Source organism: Phascolarctos cinereus, unplaced genomic scaffold, assembly GCF_003287225.1.
Source record: "Phascolarctos cinereus isolate Bilbo 61053 unplaced genomic scaffold, phaCin_HiC Scaffold_5;HRSCAF=322, whole genome shotgun sequence".
In the NCBI taxonomy this organism is placed as follows: domain Eukaryota; kingdom Metazoa; phylum Chordata; class Mammalia; order Diprotodontia; family Phascolarctidae; genus Phascolarctos; species Phascolarctos cinereus.
In genome coordinates, this window is record NW_027555958.1 from 217,378,355 (window position 1) to 217,387,841 (window position 9,487).

Here is a 9,487-nt window from a genome sequence, read left to right on the forward strand (position 1 = left end):
GTAAGCTGAGTTGTTAAGTCTTATTTCATCTTCCCAGTCTGCTCTACTACTGACTCAATGAAAGGGGAGAAAGTGAGGAGGAGTAGGTTCCCCGTATAAATTCTGACAGGCCTGGTTGAGTTACCCCAAGCACGTGATGACTTCCTCAGGTGGAATGGGCAGATGAGAGTGGTTTGTTCCAATGGTCATTAAGGCAACAGCCCTTGGACCTTGGTTAGACATGGAAGACACCAAGGTCATCCACTGAATCCTGGGCCATTACCAGTCATCCTGACTTTTATCTTGTGTGGGGTTGAAGATTTTCCAATCTGTAAGGAAAAATCACTGAGGCAGAGCTCCTAGCCAACAGCACTTTACCAAAGGGTCCATGGGTCCTTCCAATGAAGGAGACCTCAGATCTTCCTCAGAGCAAGTCAAGACATTATTGGTCCTTTTCAAAAATAATGGATGAACAATTGCAACATTCTGTCTCTGCCCCAGGAAGATAAGAGGAACCTATAATTCTCTACCTCCCTAGACAGCACTATGTGACTGCCTCAGTTTTAAATCTCTCTCTCCTCTTCCCTCCCCATCCGCACACTTGTCTCCTCTCACATGCAATCCCAAAAGATACACACAAACCAGCAAATTAATGTTTAAAATAAAGAAAGGCAAACAGATTTTTCCCATACCCAAAGAAAAAGGTGTCAGGCTACAGTGATGGGAGCCCAAAGGGCAAAAGAAATACAGAATTATTGATTTGTCAAGCCACTTGCCTACTCACCGTTCCTAAAATAAAAGAGTTATACTAGCTGACTTCTAGGTTCGTTTGAGCTCTAAAATCTATGATTTTATGAGATCATAGGTTGAAATGAAAAAAAAAAATGGGGCAGCTAGGTGACACAGTGGATAGAGCATTTCCCCTGGAAGTAGGAGGCCTTGAGTTCAAATCCTATCTCCAACACTTGGGCAAATCCTTTAACCCCGATTGCCTAGTAAAAATTAAAAAAAAAAAATTTAAGGTATGAAATTTATTTTTTGAAAATAAAAAATTATTCTGAATGAAAATTGAAAAAATGAAAATGAAAAATGAAAAATAAATTCAAATTTAAAAAAGATTTATTATGGGGGGGGAGGAATGCAGATTCAACCTGGATTTCCACTGCCACATACACAGTGACTTACATATTAGAGGATCTCAAAATGATTTTTATTGCTATGTAATACCATCCCTCAGTTTTTCTGGCCACATGTCTAGGCAAAGAATGGAAGCCAAAAAAAGCCTTTTTTGCTTCTGAAAAAATAAAAGCCTAATGACCAGAATTGGCAAACTGCAAGTTAATGAAACCTTATCCTACTGACTCACAGAAAGAGAAAGATAATGGAATCATAGATTCAGAAGTATTTGGTCTCTTAACTCAAACCTCAGGGGCAGGTTTGAGCTAGACAATTCAGTAAAGGCCAGTTTCAAAAAAAATTTTTCATTTTTCTTTTTAAGTTTTAAATCCTTGAAAATGCAAAGGTTTTGTGACTTCTTCGGTGTGGTGATTCACTCTATCAGTGCAGATCTCAATCTATGACAATAGAAAAAAAAAAAGCTCAATGGAATTGCTAAAGAGCTTAGGCGACTTGCCCAGGGTCACACAGCCAGTCAGTGCCAGAGATGGAATTTAAACATAGGTACTTCTGACTCTGGGCCCAGGGCTGTATGGGATGTTCCACCCTGCCTCTGAAGTTTAACATACAACCAAAGAGTTCGATTAGCTTTAGTTTAGTACATTTACTTGCTCTGAGAGGGGATTCTAGTGGGAGTGGACAAAGAAAGTGGGAAGTGATGATGATGTAAAAAGAAAAAAGAAAAATAACAACCATAATTAAAGCATTTTTAAAGGAAGAAATATCACTGCCTTGGGATTGGGCAGGGTGAGGGAGTGTGTCAAAGAGCGAGTGGATTCAGTAAACATTGTAGGTCAAAGCTCTAGGGCTGATCAGCAGGAGGATTTGGCTCATGAGGAGCTGCTGCACATCTAGCCTAGGTGAGATACAGGTAGGGAGGAGAGGAGGAAGGGAATGAGCATTTATTAAGTGCCTACTGTGTGCCAGGCACTGTGCTAAACTGTGGGGATACAAAGGGAAGCAAAAGACAGTCCTTACCCTCGATGAACTTATAACCAGCAAGCATTTATTAAGTGCTTATTACATATTAAGCTGCCTACTCTGGGGAAGTTAGGTGGCACAGTGGATAGAGCACTGGGGCTAGAGTCAGGAGGACCTCAGTTCAAATTCCACCTCAGACACTTACTAGGTGTGTGACCCTGGGCAAGTCACTTGACCCTGTTTGCCTCAGTTTCTTCACCTGTAAAATGAGCTGGAAATGGCAAATCACTCTGGTATCTTTGCCAAGGAAACCCCAAATGGGGTCAAAAATTATTAAACAAAAATGAAATGACTCAACAAGAAGCCTAGATAATCGTTATCTAAAGCCTTCCAATCTTGAGAGATAGGGTTAAGATAGTGATCATAAATTTAGAGCTGCAGGGGATCTTTAGGGCCATCTACTTGAACCCCTTCATTTACTGGTGGGGAAACTGAGGTCCAGAGGGACTTGAGTGACTTATCCAAAGTCACACCAATAGTAAATGGCAGAACTGAGATTTGAACCCAGGACTTCTGACTCCTAATCTAGCCTTCTTTTCATGGTGTTTTACATAATTCCCCCAACTTTTTGTCATCTTAAATTGAATTTCACCGATGAGTTTAATGTTCTCATCAAAACCATAAAGGTCCTATAAAGCTAGTCTAGTCTAAGGAAAGTAGACACAAGGTCCATCCCTCTACTAGTACTCCACACTGTTCAAGTTCTGTAGAATCTTCCAGAATTTGTGCTCCAGTGGCATGGTGTTCAAGAGACCTGTGTCACTTCTATGCCATGACAAGGAATCAGAGATAGGGAGTGATCAAAGGTCTAATGCAGCACTATAACTATCTGGTACCATGGGTGTGCTGGTAGATGTTTAACAACCTCAGGAAACACACACTTTTAAGATTAATCTGCATTATTAATACTTTCTTAAGTCTAAAAATCACCACAACAATAAATCAGGCCCAGATTATTAGCACCTGCTGATTCCCGAGGTTGAAAGCTCACGTGGATTTAGAGCTGACTCCAGCATAACCGATATTTGGTGGTAGTGACCCAGAGTGAGATCAAACCCCTAAGAAAGAATACAGAAAGCTCAGCCTTGAGACTAGACTGACCCTGGGTTCAGGTCTTGCCTTTTATGTAAACTGATTGTGTGGAGAAAAAAAGATGAGGACGAGATGTGGAATCCAAAGGCAAGGAGCCTCCACAGTGGGTGAGGTTCACAAAAATGTGAATTTATTGTTTACATCTGGTTACTATACACTGGAACAAATTCTCTCTGAGAAGTGCTTCTTTTAAAAGTGGGGGGAGGGGCAGCTAGGTAGTGCAGTGGATAGAGCACCGGCCCTGGATTCAGGAGTACTTGAGTTCACATCCGGCCTCAGACACATAACATTTACTAGCTGTGTGACCCTAGGCAAGTCACTTAAACCCACTGCCTAACCAAAAAATAAATAAAAGTGGGGGGAGAAAACTATTTTAGGCTAGTCGGTGTAGCCAGGTACTGGGCACTGACTGATAGAGCTAAGAATGTCAGTGATGAAATGGAAATTTGAATTCTAATACTGTTTTACAAGTCTTTTTGATGGTGTATCTTCAGCTCCAAAGCAAAGTTCGTGCAAAGAGAATTTCGTATCGCTATAGAGACCTGTTGCCAATCAATCAATATTTATTCAAGGCCAAGGGGTAAGGACACTGGACTTGGAGTCAGACCTGTGTGACCCTGGGCCAGTTACTTCCCCTATCTGAGCCTCAGTTTCCTCATCTGTAAAAGGAAAGTATTTGGACTGAATGGTCTTCTAAGGTCCCTTCCAGTTCTAAAATTATGTCACTATATACCAGGTATTGAGAACTGACAGAGCTGGGAGGAATCTTATATTCCAACCTCTCTCACCATTTGACAGATGAGAAAACTGAGTATCCGAAAGAAGTTGTGACTTATATCGAGTCACATAAACAATTCGTGGAACAAATGAGAATAAAAGCCAAGTGTCTTGACTTTAATCTAGCATTCTTTCTATTTTATCTCTTCCGTAAAACATGTCTCTTCTCCTTCTATGGCTTACCTCGGAGATTTCGAAGGAGGTATGGTTTCACATTCTGACCATCTGGAAGGATAATTTGAGCTAAATAAGAAAACCTGGGATTAATAATGTTAGCTAACGTTTACATAGCACCTGCTATCTCCCCAGCACTCTGCTAAGCACTTTACAATTATGATCTTATTTGAGCCTCCTAACAGCCTTGGGAGGTAAATGCTATTATTATGTCCAATTTACAGATGAGAGAACTGAGGCAGATAGAGGTTAAATGAATTGTCCAGGCTCACACAGCTAGTAAGTATCTGAGCCTGGATTTGAACTCAGGTCTTTCCTGTTCCAGACCTATCACACTATCCACTGTGCCACCTCACTGCCAAACAAACCCACTAACCTAAGTCAGGGATGTGCTGGAGCCAGCTCAGAGCCTTCCTGAGAGTCAACTGTTCAATTTTCCATGTCAATGTTTGCATCTTGGAAATTGGCAAATGTTACAAATCAGGGCTTGATTCATTGTTTTGTTGATTGCATGCAATTAAGAAAAATATTAATAATGTTAAATGTTAGTAATTAACATTAAATAATAACATTATTTATAACAAATTATAAATATAAATAAACATCATAACATTATTATAACAAATAATAACATTAAATAATAATTAACAATTAAGATTCAATGTAAAAAGTATGTCATGGGTACATCTCCCTTCCACCAGATGTTGTTAAATATTTGCCAGCACACCCTTGAACTCAGTAATAATATTATTAAAATTATCCTTATATTAAGAATTAGAAATAGCTTGTAGATTTCCATAGCTAGATTAAATTATTTTTTCTAGATCTCAAAAGTTAATCATGCTTGTCTAATTCATAAAACAGATAGTACTGTAATAGATTATAATAGACTAGTATAAATCAAGCAAGAGGCAGTGTAGCTTAATAGTTGAAGGAGTGGGCCTTGAAGATAGATAGGAAGGCCTGGATTCAAATCCTGCCTTTGATACTTACTGGTTAGACTTATACTTTAGAAAATTCATTATGATAGCTGGGTGTGGATTGGAAGGAGGAGAGACTGGAGGCCAGGAGATGAGTTAGAAGGCTATTCAGTCAGTCCGCCAATAAGCATTTATTAAGTGCCACTTGCCAGATATCATACTAAGAACTACAAAGAAAGGCAGGCAGCAAGGTAGCACAATAGATAGAGTGCTGGGCCTAGAGTCAGGAAGATCTGCCTTCAAATCCTGCATCAGAGACTTACTAGCTGTGTGACCCTGGGAAAGTCATTTAACCCTGTTTGCCTCAGTTCCTCATCTGTCAAATGAGAAGGAGAAGGAAATGGCAAACCACTCCAGTATCTTTGCCAAGCAAACCCCAAATGGGGTCATCAAGCTATTATACATTCAGGTGGATATGACTGAAATAACATTACTTGCTGCAAGTGAACCATCCAGTCCTCCAAGACTTGTTGTTCTTGTGGGAAGTTCTTGGGTCCAATAGACATTAGTTAATGGGGTTATCTATTCCTGTAGCCTCATTTTTCAGATGAAGGAATTGAGAACCCACAAGGTTAAATGACTTGCCCCATGCCACACAGGTGGCAAAGGCAAGGTTTGAACCAGGTCCTCTGGCTCCAGATTCAGCCTTCTTTCCCCCCTGAACCATGCTACCATGTCAGTGAGGCAAAGCCCCTGATACCGATTGTGATGGCCATGCATTGTTCACCTTGGGCAACTTGCTGAATCATGTCACTATACTATGTCTGTTTGGAGAAGAGAAACCCATGTGAACATGAGAGCTATCTCCACGTTTTTGAAGATCCATCACAGGGGAGAAGAACAAAATTTCTGTGTAGCTCTATGGGGCAAGCCCAGTACCATATCTGAAAGTTATTTGGGGGTGATTTTGAGTCAATGTAAGAAAGAACATTCTAGCAATTTTAGATGTCCCAAACTGGATTAGACTGTTTTCTAAGACAGGAACTTACCCACCACTGGAAGTTTTCAAACAAAGGTTGAATGACCTTTTGTCAGTGAGGCTACAAGGGGATTCCCATACTGGGTGGAACGTTGAAATTCAATGTACAACACATTCAGTGTATAATACAATTCCAGAATTCCTTTTCTTCTGTTTCCTTAGAGCTATTGTTTGATTGGTCAGTCTAATGTATATGTACCATAAACTCAGCCTTCTTTCTTCAGAAAATTTGGATGTCAGTAAACGGGCAATTCCATTTAAAGAATATTGGTTGGAAAAAGCTCTTTTGTACTAGCTGTGTGACCCTGGGCAAGTCACTTAACCCCAATTGCCTCACCAAAAAAGCAAAAAAAAAAAAGGAAAAAAAAAGAAAAAAGCTCTTTTGCACAAATGAAAGTTATTTGAGTTCTGTGGTTCTCCAAGGTCCCTTATGCAGGCTTGTTTCTATCTCAAGATTTGCTTAAACTGGCTGCTTCAGCTGCCCTTGGCTTTGATTTTCTGACCTCTTTTGTCTGACACCTGTCATTTTTGCTTACTAATCAGAAATCAGGAGTTCCCCCCAAATGTTCAACTCTGCTGCTGAAAATTGTGCTGAAGCCACAAATGTTATCTATTTGTGATGTCAGAGACCTGCCCTTGTTATAGCTCATAAAAACCTCTAATACAATTAAAAAAAAAATGAAAATGAAAAATTCTAGTATGCCATCCATACCTCCCAAGGCTCAAAACTAGGTATTTTTAATGACTAATGGAAGGATTAGTCATTAACTTGCCAGGGCTTCCACGTAGCATAACCCAAGAAGAAGCACATAAGAAATGCTTATTGACTGAAACATATCACCTTGTCCCCACAGTTATCACTTTATTTGTGCTTCCAATGATGGCATTCATAAATTTCAGCACAATTCAAGAAGCATGTATTGAAGTCTTACTATATGGCAGGCATTGGGCTGAGTCATGGAAATGTGGGGAGGACTGGGGAGGGTGGTAAAAGGGGACAGATGTTAGGGTTCTACCTGTGATTTAACTGGTATAGGAAACTTCCAGTGAATAAACTCCCTCCACCAATGCAGAGGGACTTCAGTCTGTGGTTTTAAACTGCTCTGTGACTTCGGTTTCAGAGAATTCCTGGTCCATGGAGAGGTTCAGCAGCTTCTCCAGTTCTCCAGCTTCTCCACTGGATTTTGAGTCAATCAATCAATAAACACTTACTGAGTGGATACTATGAGCCAGTGAGGGCAGCTAGGTGGCACGGCGGATACAGTGCCAAGCTTGGAGACAGTAAGACTCATCTTTCTGAATTCAAATCCGGCCTCAGACACTTACTAGCTGTGTGACCCTGGGCAAGTCACTTTACCCTATTTGCCTCAGTTTCCTCATCTGTAAAATGAGCTGGAGAAGGACATGGTAAATCACTCCAGTATCTTTGCAAAGAAAATCCTAAATGGGGTCACAAAGAGTTGGACACTACTGAAATGACTGAGCAACACTAAGATCCAGGAAGTGTGCTAAGCACTGGAGAAGGCAGGAAGACTTGAGTAAAAATCTAACCTCAGACCCTTACTAGCTATACGACCCTGGGCAAATCACTTAACATCATGTGCTTCAGTTTTTTCATCCATCAAATGGGAATGATAATTGTAAATAAATAAATAATAGTTGTAAAGCACTTTGCAAACCTTAAAGCACCATATAAATCCTAGCTATGATTATTATTAGCTCCAACTTCAGCCATTGGCATTTCTCATCTTTCCCTCCATTTGGGAGGTATAATTTATTTGGAGCTAATGCATTGACAAGATGGAGCCTCCATATCCTCTAGCCTCCCTTTTCACAGCTTCTCCTCTCTTCCGTGATGCCTTTCTCCTTTGAAAAGATATTTGGTTCCTTTATTAACTTTCTGTACAAGTCTTCAAATTTTTATATGAAAAACAGAAACTAGTGACACTAGAATGAGACTAGATAAGAGAATTTCAGAGTTAAGGCTAACGTTCAAGATGCATATGAGGGACTTTGGACAAGACAATGCTCTAGGATTCTACTCCTCTGCTTACATAAATCTATTGACTAATAGATAATTAAGTTAAGTAAAGGAGGGCGGGGGGGGCAGGTGGGTAATGAAGTGGGTAGAGTGCAGGGTCTGGAGTCAGGAGAACCTGGGTTCAAATCTGGCCACAGATACTTACTAGCTGTGTGACCCTGAGCAAGTCACTTAACCCTGTTTGCCTCAGTTCCTCTTCTGTGAAATAAGCGGAAGAAAATGGTAAACCACTACAGTATCTTTGCCAGCAAAACCCCTTAGGGGTCATCAGAGACAGCTCAAATGACTCAACAACAACCACCACCACCAATGACGTGAATGCAGTGATGAGGTTTCTAGCTCTGTCCTGGCACCACACAGTGCTCCTAAGTGACTCTTTGAAGGTTATTAAAGTTTTGATATAACTTAAAGTGCCCCTGATACTATCTGCAATTCTTTTTTTTTTTCATTTCAACAAATAGTTATTATTTCTCTTGTGTGCAAGGTACTATGCTCCATGTTGGGGATATAAGGGAAAAATGAAAACAGCTTTACACTAAATTCTACTATGGGAACACAACATTTATCTGCAAAATTCTTGATAGTAACTAAAAGGAATTTGCCCTCCCTACCCAAAATATCAGGGAGGCTTGGTGAATTCCTTTGAAGGAGGATGTCGAACATTGTTAAGCTAAAAGAGCTTAAAAACAGCATTAACTCTAAGCATGTTGGTTAGAGAGTCTCACAAAAGAGTGCTAACTCTTTCTCTGAAGAAGAAACTCCAACTCCAGCCCCAGATGAAGACTCCAGCAACTTTAGAAACAGGATAGAACATCAGTGGGGCATACACACTTGTCTGGGAAGTGAACCATTAAAGCTATTCCAGCTGAGCCATAACCCTGGGACCTCCTGAGTCCTATAGGTGAAATTCCCATTCTCATGGGCAGCATGGGAATCCATGGGAAATTGTATTTCTTTGTGTGTTGGGTTATTTCCCTCGTCAATTTGAAGTGAGCTTTTATAGCAAGGTAACACAGTATATTTTATTGGAATGGTTTTCTACAGTGGAGAGGAGAAGGGATGTTACATGTACATAGAAAAGCCACTTCAGCCTCAGGAAGACCTGGCTTCTAATCCTGCCTCTGACTCCTACTGGCTGTGTGAGGCTGGGCAAGTTGCTTAACCTCTCTGTGTCCCAGGCAACTCTCAGACTAAAAACCCCATGACAATGGTAGATGTGCTATTGGTAGCGAGAATTTCCTCTCCAGGGAGCTCACTACATAAATCAGCACTGGAATGTATATGATTTATTTTGGTATTTGCCCTAAA